At 42.7% G+C, this 14,097-nt stretch overlaps 1 long non-coding RNA gene across 2 annotated transcripts in view; it reads right to left on the reverse strand.

Annotated features, from left to right (window-relative positions):
* The window catches only part of LOC150015472 (uncharacterized), a 204,462-nt gene that overhangs the window by 74,055 nt on the left and 116,310 nt on the right, over window positions 1-14,097 (reverse strand). Inside the window, exon 3 of one of the 2 annotated variants that reach the window (XR_016509737.1) lies at window positions 11,111-13,306. The exons of the other annotated variant lie outside the window; for it this stretch is intronic. This is a non-coding gene — a long non-coding RNA (uncharacterized LOC150015472). Of the gene's footprint in view, window positions 1-11,110; window positions 13,307-14,097 lie in introns of those variants that run through there. 2 annotated transcript variants of the gene reach the window in all.

The following is a 14,097-nucleotide window of genomic DNA, read 5'->3' on the forward strand; positions in this document are numbered from 1 at the left end:
TTCAGCTGCCTTCAGAGCACCACTCGAAGATTCACCACTCACTTTCACATTGTGCAATGAATAACGATTAAACTGCCCAGAGCCAGCAGTGAATTCCACTTTGGGTCCAACTACACTCACAAAACAAACTTTTTACAAACTTTTTCCTTTGGTCATAATTGTCATGGTGCTGAGAAGGATATGCCTCCATGTCTGGTCTTCAATTCAGGTCACTAGAAGGGAATCCATATCTGAGGCCCTTCTTGAATTTTTGTTAAACCCATTGCCTTCAAAGATGCAGATCATTTAACAGCTTCTGTCACTTTGTTTTTGTTCTTCAAAGTCATAGCTATCATGGAATGGGACATGCTAAAACAAACAAAAAAATCAAACCGTTTTTATGAAAATTGAAATAATCCAGCTTCTGGGGTTACACTAATAAGAAATATCTTAAGTGAGCTATAATTCATCCCAGAAAAAGAAAGTATGGATCTTTTCCTAGAGTGACATTGAACTGTCAGAGGCCAGTCATGGTTTCTTTCTTGAAAATACTTGCAAGCCACTGGTCCCCCTGGAGCCCACTGCGAAAACAAACACCCCAGACCTTCCTCGGCCCCTCCCATTCTCACAGGACCAGTGCCCCGGCCCACCCCCCGCCCCACCCCTGGCAGCCTTCCAGCTTGTACAACCTCCTCCTCTCTCAGCAGAAGAGAGGAAGCTGGTCACACAGGGAGCGCATGCCGGGATGGAAAGGCAGAACTGCAGTGCTTCCTTCTTCCCTATTCCATTACGTTGTGCTTTAGCAACTCTCCAAACTGACCTATGCATGGGCTCACAAGAGAATAAAAACTGCTGGAGACAGAGGAGAGCTGAAGATGCTTATGTTCCCCTTCCTGGAGAGCGGCACTCCCAAAGGCACCTGGCAAGTTGGGGTAGGACCCCGGGCCCTGTGCCCCCAGCAATCTCCTCCAACACAACCCTTAACTTCCTAAAATCACCCTCCATGTATATTTGCCCAAGGCCAGCTTTTGTCCAGAAACAAATAGGAAGACAACTTCTGTTTCTATTTCCACGCTACAGCTCATAAAATTTAAAGAGAAAGCACTACTGTAAGAATGAACCTCCATCACTAAAGCAAACTGGATAATTTCTTTTTAGTTTTTCAATAATATTGGAGAGTGTTGTAGAAGCAGTGTTGTCTATATCATATCGGGGTTTCTCAACCGTGCGCTGCTGACACTTTGGGCAGTATAACCCTTTGTTGTGGGGCTGTCCTGTGTCTTGTAGGATATTTATTTAGTATCATACTTGGTCTCTACCTAGCACCCACACACCCCCATGTTGTGACAACCAGAAGTATCTCTAGACATTGCCAGATGTTCCCTGAGGGGCAACATTGCCCCCAGTGAAGAACAACTGATGTAGAAGAAACTAGATTATTTGGCTGTCACTAGAAAACACTTAGCAAAAAAACCAAAGAAACTGTTTTTCAAAATAATTTTGGCTTCGTAGCCAAGTATTATAGGGAAATAAGAGAGTCCCAGTCATTCCCTCACACTAGCTTATGCTTGCACATGACCTGCCAAGCCTCCACTATGGCCAGAACCCAAAAGAGCACAAGGTGGCCTCTGGACCATCCCTGCCCCTGCAGCCTGGTGTCCTGTGTCTGGAGTTGGTGGGAAGGCATCTGTGGGCTTCCTTCACAGCAGGACACCCTCACCTACTGGCTCTTAGCTCTCAGCTCTGGAGTCAGAACTAGGCTCAGCTTTGTTTGGAACAAGTGCCTTTGTGTGTGTGTGTGTGTGTGTGTGTGTGTGTGTGTGTGTGTATCTTGTTTTTGTTCTTTTCAAAAAGCCAGTAGGCAAACAATACATACGTACTAATTATAAACCTAACAACACAGAATGAAAATATACTTATAATAAGTGGGAAGCCCCCCCTTGGGTAATATTCAGTTATCACTTTGTTGCAATTTTTCTGGATCCTTTTTCATGCATATACATACATAGGGAGGTAATTAAGATTTTATTTTTGAATGTAATTCTAGGCTTTTTATTTTTTTCTGTGACCTGTTTTTAAAGTATTCACATGACATTTTTTTATTGCTTTTAAACTTATATTAATTTTATTGAGATATAATTGACATACAGTAAAATGTTTCTATTACAATCAAAATGTAGAACATTTCAATCACTTCAAAAATGTTTCTGTAAGTCCCTTTAACAGTCAGTCTTGTCCATGCTCTTTCCCCGGCCACCAACCTTCCTTCTGTCATTGTAGATTAGATCTGTTTCTTCAAGAGTTTGCTATAACCAAAATCCTGCAGTATATGCCTTTTGCGTGTCTGGCATCTTTTTCTCAGTATAATACCTTTGCAATTCATCTATAGCAGTTGCATAGCTCAGTAGTTTTGCTTCTTTTTATTGTGAAATAGTGACTTATAGTAAGGATATACCCAACTTGTTTATCCATTCATCTATTGATGGACAATTGGATTGACTGAGGTTTGTAGCTGCTGTGAATAATAGTGTAATAATGAACATCAGTGGTCAAGCCTCTACATGGACATGTTTTCATTTCTCTTGGAAAGAATGAATTCCTCAGAAAGTAGACACTAGGCCTTAGGGTATTTATTTTTTAAATGTCAAACCATCTCTACTGGTGTGGCTCAGTTGTTTGGGAGTCGTCCCACAAACCAAAAGACCTCGGTATAGATTCCCTGTCAGGGCACATGGCTGGGTTGTGAGTTTGGTTCCTAGTCAGGGCATGCACAAGAGACAACTGATAGATGTTTCCTTCTTACATCAAAGATTCTCTCCTTCTCTTTCTCTCTCCTCTTCCCTTCTCTCTAGAATCAATAAAGAAAAAAAATTTTTTTTTGATGCCAAACCATTTTGAGAGGTGGTTGTACCAATTTACAGTACTTTCCCCTTATCCACAGCAGATACATTTCAGGATCCCCAGGGGAGCCTTGGAGAGTACCAAACACTATATTTACTATGTTTTTTTCCTAGATATACATACCTATGATAAAGTTGAATTTATATATTAGGAACAGTAAGAGATTAGCAACAATAACCAATGCTAAAATAGAACAATTATAACAATATGTTGTAATAAAAATTATGTGAATGTGGACTTTCTCTCCCCCTCTCCTCTTTCTCTGATAACCAATCTGATAATCAGAAGGTTACTAAATTACTAAGTGACTAATGGGCGGGGAGTACACACAACATAGAGACGCTGGATGAAGGGATGATTCAGGTGCCTGGCAGGATGGAGCAGGACAGTGAGAGATTTCAACACCCTATTCAGAAAAGCACGCAATTTAAAATTAATAAATTGTTTATTTCTGGAATTTTCCATTTAATATTTTTAGACTACAGTTGACCACAGGTAACTGAAACCACAGAAAGCAAATCCTTGAATGAGGAGTCAGGACTACTGTATATTTCCACCCATAGTGTATGAATGAGAGTTCCAGTTGCTCTGTAACCTGAAAGTTCCTGTTAATCTTTCTGAGCTTTAATTTCCTCATCTAACACAGACATGGTTATGGTACCCATGTCACAGGGTCTAAGGAAGATTAGATAAGGTTGTGTTTAGCCCAGTGCCTGCAAAAAGTAAAGCTCACTATATATTTCTATGCCTTAAGGATGTCACCATTACATTTATTTTTTAGGCACTTGTATGACCCTGCTGACCCCTCATTTTCCTATTTTTCTCCATTTCCTCACCTCTTGAAAAAGTAGGCTATGCTTTTTGCCTTTTCTATTTAACTCATCAACCCATGGTCACATCCCTTATCACTTCCATTCATATGATTTCTACTCTCTGTATCTTAGTCTCCAAAGCTCTCCTGAGTCCAGAGCCCAGTTCTCATTGTCTGCTGGACATGGAGCTTGTTCTTGGCTTGCAATGCCCCTTCTCCATCTCCACTCAACAAAGGCTTTTCCAGCCTTTGGTATGCCCCTCAGATGCCACCTTCTCATAAGCTTTTCTCAGTCTCTTCATTCCTGGCTCCTCAGGCACTACCAATCTCTATTATCAACATGACAAAAACAAATACATTCATGTTTAATGTATGTAAATCCATAGCCATAGTTCAGACTATAGAGAAAGAATGCTGCACTTGAATTACCAATCTGCCATTTCCTCTCCTGGAACACAAGGCAAGTTATTGAACTTCATTTTGCTCTTCTGAAGAGTCGTCGGCAGCCGTCCGTCTCGGGAGACGATGGTGTAGCTTCTTAAGAGTCTATCTGCACCGCCGAGAATGGCTGTGCAGTCCAACTCGGGAGTGACACGGTATCTGTCTCCTCCCGTGTTGAATCGACATCTTGTGATGACGCTGGAGTGTCCTCTCCAGTGAAGCTGAAGCTACAGAGCCTGGGCAGGGTGATATGGAGGGTCTGCTGTTGCCCATGCAGCAGACACCCCCTCTCTTCGCAGCTGAAGGATCCAAGGGAAAGACGGAGTCAATACAGCTTGGCTTCAGGTGCGCCGCAGGAGTTGTCGGTGTTGACTACAACGTCAAACCGCCTTAGGGACTCCGGCTCCGGATTTTCTGTCGGGGTTTACTCCCTTAGCCTTTCCCCTGAAGAGGTATGCCGCAAGGCAGCGAAGGTTTTTTGGAATCAGAGTTTTCCTTCTCTGATACTTCTGAAGAGTAAGGGTGAGTATTATACCTACCTCATAGGGTTGTTGTGAGCATTAAATAAGATAATATATATGTAGTCTTTAGAACAGTGCCTGACCCATAGTAAGTGCTCAGTAGATGATATTTTCTAATGTGAAAAAAAGAAAAACAAACAGGTAAGGGCATTAATTTTATTCAGACTATTGCAACAGGGAGAACAGCCCAGATCTGAAGATATGAGTGTCTCAGCAGTGGTTTTCTTTAGACAAGTCATAGAAAGGTGATTTTATAATTATAATTATTTTGTAATCAAGGGGGTCTGTCAGTCAGATGAACAAAAAATGTCTAACTCTGTGTCTAGATAGTTTTAAAGGACAAATGGTTTAGCAAATCATTCAAGAAACAAAGAAAGGGAATGTGGAGGATCCGTGTCTGGCCTTGTCACAGGTAAACAAGAGGGTTGTTTATGAGCTTAATGTGGTCACAAGAACAAATGGACAGTGGGTCTTATCTAAGCCATGGGGAAGGGCTGTTCATTGCAATAAGGTGCTCCACAGAACACAAAAGAGTAAGAGATTTTGGAGAACAAAAAGTTAGGGCAATTTGCCTTTACTGTTTTCTAGAAGCACTTGACACAGGAAAAGTTAACATTGCCAGTCACTCCTTTTGCTCAACACAAACATAAGGCTGTCCTGGAACAACTAAGTCTGGAAATGTAGCATTGGGTGCATCGTGTCTAGATCTGCATCAATTGTTATTTCAGATTTGATTGCCATGTGTAAAGTTGTCAACTCAGATTCGGCCTCTGTGCAAATTCATTTGGAAGCACAATTGTTCTCAGGGCTGCTGGATCCTGATACATGGTTGAATCATTTGTCAAGTCAATGGCTGCATAGTAGCATTTACAACTCTGCACAGGATGAATGCCCAACACTTGGATGCCATTTGCTTGCTCTGTGAGTCTTGAGAAGATAGTCTACTTTGTGTTGTCCTCTGCCTCTGGGGGCTCTTGGAGAACCTCAGTTTGAGGTCTCCCCTGGAATGGGTTTACATTCAAAGTAAGGCTTGTAATTTTTTAATAAGGAAACATGAACCCAAGGTTGTACTGCTTGTAGTTTTGCAGCAATATGACAGTTCAGAAGACAGTATAAATTTCCTTCCTTCTGGGTTAGGGTTGGTCTTCCATGCTCTCTTTTCAGAAAACTAAGTTTCCAAATTAAGATCATATAAGGGCCTCAGTGGGGTGTCTGGGGGACAGGCAGATGTGACCTGTTGGTGATAAGTATAAAAGTATTTAACAAGACCCTAGCATTATTTTAGAACATTGGGTTGTAATAGATTAAGGTCTCCTAAAGTCCAGGAGGAGCAAGAGTAAGAGCCTTTCAGTAACTATTTCATAAGGGGATAGTCAATGTTGACTAGAGGGGGAGAAGTGAAGAATCATCAGTGCTAGAGATAAGACTTTGGACCAAGGCAAGTTGAGTTTCTCAGTGAGCTTGACAAATCTGAATTTAAGAACATCATTGGCCTATTCTACTTTTCTAGAGGACTGAAGGGATAGGACAGTGAAATTTTTGTGAGCAAGGATGTATTCATTGAATATCCTGAATACCCTTAACAGTAAAGTAACTTCCTCTGTCAGTACAGAAGAACAAAAAATTCCCCAGGTGGCAAACACTCTTTCTAGTAGCAGCCTAGCTACAATGGTGGTCTGTAGCCTGACAGTTTGCAGGGAAAACCTTCTAACCATCTTGAAACATACACATACAAAGGTTAGGACATATTCATGCTCCTGAGACTTTGGGAGTTGTAGAAAATCCATTTGCCAGTGGGGACAAGGACAGAGAGAAATGGCCATCGTACTTGTCCCACCTTTACACTTCCACCAGGATTGTGTTTCTGACACACAGGACAAGCTGAGATTACCTGTTCAAATGTTGGTGAATAAAATATTCAGCTTATTTTCAATTCATTTTATCAGACTCAGGTGTTAACAGTTTATGTGCCTTAAGCTTTATAAGTAAAATGTGTGTTTCTAAAGGGGGTTGAGCAATGGGAAATATGCAGGTGATCAAGGAAGAGTTTTCTTGGAAAGGAAGTATCATAGCATATGTATTTGTCAGACAAGGAGTTTCCATAAATTTGAAGGTCTGGCTGTTATTGTGAGCTATACTTTTAAAAATATTTCATTCTGTGGGTAAAGCCTCTCAAAGGCTAATAAATTGGTTCCATTTTTTATGTGTGTTCCTGTGGCTGTCACAAACCCTCCTTGCTTCTATAGCATAGCAAAATCACTACAATTCTGAAAGTATATCAGCTATCTCTGTTAAGTCATCTTTCTTATTTTGTGCTAGTTTGAAAGCTCAGGTAAGAGCTACAACTTTAGTCACTTGAGTCAAATTAATCATCAGGTGTGAATTTGAACTCAATGGATTATTGAAAATCTTTGATAGTTAAAATTCCCCATTTGTATGTCTAAAGTAAAACCCTCCACAAATAAGGTGAAATTGGGGTCTTGGAGAGGAGTTTCAGTGAGGTCAGGGTGGGGAAAAGTTAGAGACTGTGATGGAGATACAGGTGTGAGGATGTCCCAACTTGACATCCCAACAAGTGTTGAGTGTACTCAGTGGGTAGTAGGGTCTGAACTATCTTGGTTATGTAGAGATTGAATTGATGACTCACAAGTAAATCAGCAGTGGTCTGGACTAATTTGGTTGGGGGAGGAGCTGGGGCAGAGAATGCCTGAGCCACTGGATCTAAAGTGAGGCTGCAGTACCCAATAGAACTTAGGATTTCCTTGTATTTTTGGGTGAGAACCCCCAAAGGATGTCCTTCCCTTTTGTTTATAAGAAGGGAAAAGAGTAATGAGTCCAAAGCAGAAAATCCAAAGGTAGGATAGAGAGGATGTACCACTTTGAAATACAAATATGAAAGGAGAGTTCCAATTAAGGGGTTTGGAGACAGTGTCCTTAGCCATGGCATATAAGGGAAAGACTACAGTGTAAAAGTTCAGGGTCCAGTTCCTGCAATAGTCAAATAATTCTAGAAACTCTCAGAGTCCCCTTTTGGTCTCAGGGAGAAGGAAATAGATGACAGTGTTAATTCATCTAGAGAATAAGGTCTTCCCGTAATGCACTTGGGGAGTGATTCATTGCCTTGTCTTTAGAGACCTTATGTCCCTGTGGACAAGAGCTTAGAGTAAATAATTGGTAGTGATAAATGAGCTGTCAAAATAGGGTGAACAGAGAAAAATGTCATTTACATACTGGGTAAGAACAGAGTTGCAGGGGAGGGTTAAATCTCTCAGGCCTGTATTCAGGGTACTAGATAAATAAGGTGGGTCCTCAGTAAACCTGAGACATGATAGTCCACATGTTCCATGTAAAGGCAAAAGAATATTGTGAGTCAGGTTTGATGAATATTCTGGAAGAAGCAGAATATGAATCTATGGCTATGAGTCAGGTGCTGTTGTATAGATAGAGGTCAGAATGGTCTTGGGATTTTTCAGAACTAATGGAAAACTAAAGAGTGAATATTTTGTTGATTTTGCTCTCAAGTCTTGGACTAGCTGGTATCTCATTTGGCTTCTTTGTGAAGAGGATGGGAGTATTACAGAAACTAGATGTGGGACTAAGACTCCCTTGTCAAGGAGGCCTTGAATTATATGTTGAAGATCTTAGAGGATTCTTGCTTTGGAGGATATTGTAGGAGAGTTGGGAGTGTACAGAAGATTCTATTTCTACTTTGAGAGGGTCAGCCTTCCAGATTTGGTCTGTCAGTGCAGTAAGCATCTCAAAGGGAGTCAAGTACATTGTTTGTACTTGAGGGTTTAAAGGAGGTTTGTGGATTTTGACAGCGGCAAGAAAAATCTGATGGCCAATGGGAGCCATGAAAGAGCGAAGGTGTGAGACAGGGAGACAGGGACCTCAAGGATGGGACCCCTAGGGAAGCAGAGTTCTCAGTTAGAAAGTAACTCTCTCTCTACAAGGGTGACTGGGTAGTGAAGCTAAGCAGAAAGTTGTGCTGGGTAGTGAGGGATCCTAGCGAGACACAAAGAGGCCCACATAAAGGTAGTCACATGGATGATTATCAAGTCCCTCCAGAGATATGGCTTGTGTACAAGGCAGGGTGGTGGGAAATAAGAGGTATTGATGGAGGAGTATGGTGTCCTGGGTCCTCTAGGAATGGGGTGGGAGTGCCCATTCATGGGAGTGATTATCTACTCTGGCAAGTTAGTGTGGACACAGGGGGAGGGTCCCTCAATGAAAGTCATCAGGGAGATGGATTTTTGGACTCTTGTTCTCTTTTGCATTTTAATTCCAGGCAATCCCAAGTCCAATATCCTTTTATTGACAATGTCTGCAAGTGTCTTTATCTGTGGGCAGTTTGACAGCAGATTGCCCTGGCTTGCTTTCCTCTAATCAGTTAAGTTGTAAAGCTTTCAGTTTTCACTGTGTTGATTTGACCTTTTCTGCAATGGAGTCTTCAAGGTGTTGAGCTAGTGTACATGTTCAGAGAGAAGGGCATTCTCCCTATTTATATTGTGGCTTTAGATTATATCCCTAATTTCTGGTCATAAGCCATTTACGAAATTAGTAACAAAGGCAGACTGGTTCAGTTGTCAAGAGCAAGACTGAGTAGTTCCTCCCAAAATTTTCTAGTCTATGTCTATAGTTAGAGATGGGGTCATCTTTTTGTCACCTGCAATCTTGCATCTTTGACCAATCAATTTTTGAGGGGGGACAGTAGGCACAAATTCTAAAGTCTCTCCTCAATGGTTTTAGCCTATAAGACTTGGGGGTGTTCTGGTTTTTTTGAAGGTCCTCATGAAGACTGGTTCATTTGTCTTTCTCAACTGAAAATGGGTTCACTGGCAGCAGCACAGTTGAGATAAATCAGGGATCCCGGGAGAATATGCCCTGAGGACCAGTTTGAATTAATTGTAAGCTTTTCCCTGTTCTTATCCATCACAGGTGGAAGGTGTCAATAATACAGATGTAGAGCTGAGATACAGGGAAGTTTAATGGGAGTGGGGAGGGGTAAGGAGGAAAAGTAGGGACTGAAGAAAGAAAAGGAAACTACAGACTAATGAGCAAGAGTGGGTGATAGAAGCACTAGAGTGGGACACCTGACGGATTCTGAGTGAGGAAAGGGTGGTGAAGTTTTGATGAGGGTGAAGTAGGAGCAGAAGCAGAGAGCTGGTGGGAGAGAGACAGCGTTAAGGGACTAGGCATTTTGAGATAGATTGGAAACATAATCTTGTTTTTCAGACTCCTTGTACCAAGCAAAATAAGCCGACCAAAGATGAAGAGAGATCTTAAAGCCCTGAGATTTGAAGGTGCTTCATAGATGGACAAATATAGGGAAATTCTAGGTGCCCCAGAGAAGCCACTGCAATTCTAAGTTGTATTCAGTGAAACCCTGCCATTTATTGAGGTCATGAACTGAGCTGTTGCCATAGTGGAGGAACATCTACAGCAGGTCCTCGAATAATGTCCTTTCATTCAACATCACTTTGTTATAACATTGATGTGGGGTGGGAGTGGGAGGATGCTTCCCAGCTGGGGCCGCTGTCTGTGTGGAGTGTGCGTGTTCTCCTCAAGTCTGCATGGGTTTTCTCCAGGCAGTTCCTCCTACCCTCCAGAGAAGTGCAAGTTAGGGGAACTGCTGTGCCTGCACTGTCCCTGTCTAAGTGAATGTGGGTGTCTGTGAGTGGCCCTGTGATGAAAAGGTGTCCTGTCAAGGGTGGGTTTCACCTGGCACCCTGAGCTGCCAGAATCAGCTCCAGCCACCTGTGACCTTAAACTGAAATAAGTTGTTTGGAAAAAATTATTTTACTTGTTTTTATTCATCTTTCTTAAATGGATGTATAGCTCACTTTTATTTTAATGTTTAATATTTGAAGAGTTCTGGATCTTTCTTTAGAAGTTTGGTGATTTTTTGTGACAAGGAATATGTGATAGAAACTTAACTCTTGTTGATATAATTAACCTATGGTAAAATTGGTGTTGTTATACATAGTATACATTGTTTCCATTAAAGTCCATTTCCAAAAATGTATCAAGGATGTTAAGTGAGAACTTACTGTAATCAGAAGGGATTTTCAAAGGGGATTGAGGGGAAAATGAAATCATTTTTCTCCTACCTATCTAGGTTTTTGGCTGAGACAATCCTATAATAAAAAATAGATTAGCAGGAGAAAAACACATGGAAGTTTAATGACATGCATGCCTTCTGTAAACATGGGAGAGACCCAGGAAAACTGAGTAATTCCCAGAAATGTCTGAAGCCACCATCGTAAATACCATCTCCAGCTAAAGACAAAAAATGTGGGTGGTAAGTTATGGGAGGTTACCGGGAAAAGCACAGTAAATAAAGGTATGATTGTTACACAGATGTAAATCTTTGCCTTTAAAGTTTCTAGAGAGTTGGTCATCTTCCTTTTCCTGGTACTGAGAGGGAGACATCCTTACCGAAAAAGATTTTCCCGATAAATGTAAATATTACTTCAAAAGAGCAACTTCTATTCAGACTTTAGAGCTTTACCTATGTTTGTTGTTTCTTTAAAATAATCAACCTAAAATAACCCTTATTCCAAAGAGACATATTTTGGGGTGGCAAATTCTCTTCCCCTTCAGGGTTGAGAAGTGAATTGAAAGTTTCTCATACTACCAAACAGAAGCCAGCAACAAAACCACACCTAAAGAGTGTTCAAACAGAATCAAATTCAAATCCTTTCCATGCTACCGTGGACAAATATCTGAGCACAGGACCAGGGCTGGGCTCACCCGGGATCTCAGGGCTGGAGAGACCTTGGCCCCTGGTGGGGAAGACAGGGTCCAAATGCTGCCAGTTCCATCCAAACGCAGCACCAAGGCATCAAAGAGAAACAAACATACAGATTAGGGCATTGATTTTGTTCAGGCTATTGGAGTAGGGAGAGTGCCCCCGACCTGATGATTTGAGTGTCTCAGCAGTGGTTTTGTCCAGATGTTTTTACAGTGGAGTAGACAAACAACAAACTTTCAGGGGGATGAACCTTCTGAGTACAGGTCTCAGGTAAAGTTCAGCACTCAGCAGGATCAGAAAGGAGACCCTTTTGTCTGCTCTACCCACTAAAGCCCCATTGGCTGACAGGGTGGGGAAGTGGTAGGAAAGAACCTTTGAAAGAACTGAGAGGGGCCAAGAGAGCTCCTGAAAAGAGTCCTGTGGAAGAGAGCCAGGCAGAGAAGTAAAGAAAGCATCTATGGGGCAGGGAGGTGGGGAAAACGTGGTGAGAGCTTGACAAAGGAGGTGGAGGAATGAGCCGGCCAAGCAGCAGGAGACTTGCCTCTAAGAGGGAGAGACTTCCAGCCAGCACTGGGAAGCCTGGAACCTGACAGGCACACAGGAAAGGGGAATTTTCTCCAGTCTACACTGTGTTGGACCATGTAATGCCCAGTCTCTCACCCCTTCACAGCCCCCTCAATAAAGTTGTAGTAAACTTACTCATTTCTCTCTCTTCAAGACCACTGGAGACTGATCCTTTGTATTTACCCCATGCTGAGAAAGGGCTGGAACCCAGGGTAGCAGACAGGCTCATCTCATCAGGGGTCTTTCACCGGCCAGCTATGTGGGCATACATCTCATCTCCTTCCTGGACCATTAGCTCTCTGAATGCAAGGACCCTATTTGCTTTATCCTTCTAGCCCCTTTGTGCATAGCAGAAGCTTGCAAAGAATTCCTGTATCCCACTGAAAAGTTTATAAATTGGTCACCTAATTATGTTTTCAACTGGTACCACCTCTTGGGGGCTCTGAAGTCCTAATTCTTTCATTCCCCATGCATCCAAATCAGGCAAGAGCTACATGACCATATGAACTCTTCTGGATTTCTGATAAACATCGGAATGTTGAAAGAGGAAGGCCGGCTTGCTTTCCCAATGTGCGGCAGACCAGGGGAGGCAGGAGTGGAAGGGGAAGCACTCTCTCTGCTACATGGGCAGAGCAGAAAAGGCAGCCTTCCTGAGAGATCAGTGGCGTGAGGCTCCTGATTGTGGGGTGGGGGTCAGACTTATTACGATGTGCCTTCCCCACGCAAAGTTCTTTGATGATCTGAATTTAGCATTATATTAGGAAATCTGAAATCTGTTGGGAAATGAGGTAAGTGCCAAGAAGAGAGATAAGGGGGATGAGGGCATCTGGGTAGGTTGACAGAGAAGCAACTCTAGCCCTGTCAGTCATCCCACACCAGCCACCTCCTACAGAAGCACCCTGGTGATTAGGTGTCCACGCAAGGCTTCTTGCTGCTTCCCAAATCAAGGCTGTTCTGCTCAGCTTGATGGGGAAGCAAGCAGACAGCAGAGCAGGGCCTGGAAACTACACAGGAGAGAAAGGCCAGACCAATGTCTGAGTGTGTTTTCTTTTCAGGAGATGCTGCGAGGCATGCAGAAGTGATCCGTAATGACTTGCAGTAATCTGTGCAAGTGCCAGGATTCAACAAACACTCTTTCAGGGGGTCTTCTGGCTGCTGCAGCATCAGGCAGAGTTATTGCACAGCACTGAACAGTTTGTATGGCTCCGTTTGGCCTCACAGTTCTCCAACACAGACAAGCTAGCAGACGGATGGTTTTGATATCCATTCGTGTACAATTAAAGCAAGCTGCCTGTCCTCCTCAGGGTTTCTGAACTTCCAGCTTTTAAAGCCACGCTAGAAAAAAACAAACAAACAGAAAAATAAACGCATTGAGAACATAAGGTTTTCTTTGTGCCAATGTCCCTATATTCTTGCTCTGAAAATTACTCTCCTGGGAACTTACCCTCCACCAAAACATTGTGCTATCTCTTAAAAATAAAGCCAGCAGATGCAACAGATGAAACAGAAAGACTGAAATGTGACAATCCTTTGACATTAACTTCCTCACATCCACTTGCAGAAGTAAATAGCCACCAAAGACCTACCAGAGTAAGCACTGTATCCCACTGGGACCTGGGTCAATGACACTGAAATTGGTTTAATGAAAGCCCCTATGACACTCATCCCTGTCCAAAAATGTTTTCATCAAGATTCAGCTAAAATGATGTGCTGGGTCAGCAGAAACAATCATGAAACCAGGACCTGGAAGCAAAGTAAACACATTCTCCTATAATTTTATTAGTGTTTGCCATATGGGGTTGCATCGGTCCTGGCATCTGTCTGAGCACAAGGCCATGTTGCATAATGGTATGCCACCCTGGCCAGTGGCAGGAGCTGCCTGCATGGGGAGCTGGTTTGCTAACAGCTGCACAGCAGCAGGGAACTGTCCTCTGTCTGCCACTTCCTGCTCCAGCCCAACTGCCCCATAGAGGCTGAGAGCTAAAGAGGAGCTGCTCCACCACACTCAAGGCCATGCTTCAGCTCACGGGAGCCAGGAGACCTTCAAATGGTGCAGACAGAGTTCTTATGAGTGAGCTGGAGAAACCCATTGTGCTTTAAACAGATGCCTAGAACTCTGGACTTCA

Source organism: Furipterus horrens, unplaced genomic scaffold (genome assembly GCF_987537825.1).
Source record: "Furipterus horrens unplaced genomic scaffold, mFurHor1.1.pri manual_scaffold_3, whole genome shotgun sequence".
NCBI lineage: Eukaryota > Metazoa > Chordata > Mammalia > Chiroptera > Furipteridae > Furipterus > Furipterus horrens.